The 1,110-nt window shown below is 39.4% G+C and overlaps 1 non-coding gene across 1 annotated transcript; it reads left to right on the top strand.

The window, feature by feature from the left end:
* The first annotated feature begins 215 nt into the window (after positions 1 to 215).
* LOC115519618 lies at positions 216 to 379 on the top strand. Its single transcript, XR_003970613.1, has one exon. It is a non-coding gene; the product is annotated as a U1 spliceosomal RNA (small nuclear RNA).
* Positions 380 to 1,110: the final 731 nt, after the last annotated feature.

Raw genomic sequence — 1,110 nt, forward strand, 5'->3', positions numbered from 1 at the left:
GTCTATGCATAGTCCATTTAGGGAAATCCATTATTTTTTAGGATTAATTTCTTTAAGTGGTATATTAACAAAATTTCAAGAATTCCAATATGTTTTTCAGAAAAGTTATACAGGGATGCCTGGCTGGCTCAGTCAGTAGAGCATGTGACTCTTGATCTCCAGGTTGTAAGTTCAAGCCCTACTTTGGGTGTAGATTACTTAAAAAAAAAATCTTAATACTTACCTGGCAGGGGCGATACCATGATCATGAAGGTGATTTTCCCAAGGTGAGGCTTATCTATTACACTCTGGATGTGTTGACCTTTGCAATTTCCTCAAATGTGGGAAGCTCAACTACATAATTGGTGGTAGTGGGGGACTGTGTTCGTGCTTTCCCCTGGTTTTCTCTTTAAAGAAAGTGTATCTTGGGGCACCTGGGTGGCTTAGCCAGTTGAGCTCAGGTGATGATCTCGCAGTTCATGAGTTGGATCCTTGCATAGGGCTCTGCGCTGATAGCTCAGAGCCTGGAGCCTGCTTGGGTTTCTGTGTCTCCATCTCTCTCTGCCCTCCCTGCTCATGCTCTGTGTGTGTGTGTGTGTGTGTGTGTGTCTCCCTCTTAAAAGTAAACACTGAAAAAAAAATCTTTAACAAAATGTTATACAAACATTTTTTTGTTTGTATACTCCATTAGCATATGAGTGTTTCTATTTTCCTATTTTTTTAAGTATTTATTTATTTATTTATTTATGTATTTATGTATTTATTTATTTATTTATTTTTAAGGGAGGGAGAGAAAGAGGGAGAGAGGGAAAACACAAGCAGGGGAGGGACAGAGAGAGGGGGAGAGAGAGAGTCCCAAGCAGGCTCCATGCTGTCAGTGTGAAGTGCAACATGGGGCTTGATCCTACCAACTGTGAGATCATGATCCGAGCCAAAACCAAGAATCGAATACTCAACTGCCTGAGCCACCCAGGCACCCCTCCTATTCTTATGTAGATAGAGCTTTGTCTATTTGATACTCTAATATGATATGCCCCTTAAATTCCACTTTTAATTATTAGGTGGCAAATAATTTTATCTTTTTTTTGAGAATTTTCCCTTATTGTCTATTAGTGATTTTTTGTTTTCTTC

This window comes from Lynx canadensis, chromosome B4 (genome assembly GCF_007474595.2).
Source record: "Lynx canadensis isolate LIC74 chromosome B4, mLynCan4.pri.v2, whole genome shotgun sequence".
In the NCBI taxonomy this organism is placed as follows: domain Eukaryota; kingdom Metazoa; phylum Chordata; class Mammalia; order Carnivora; family Felidae; genus Lynx; species Lynx canadensis.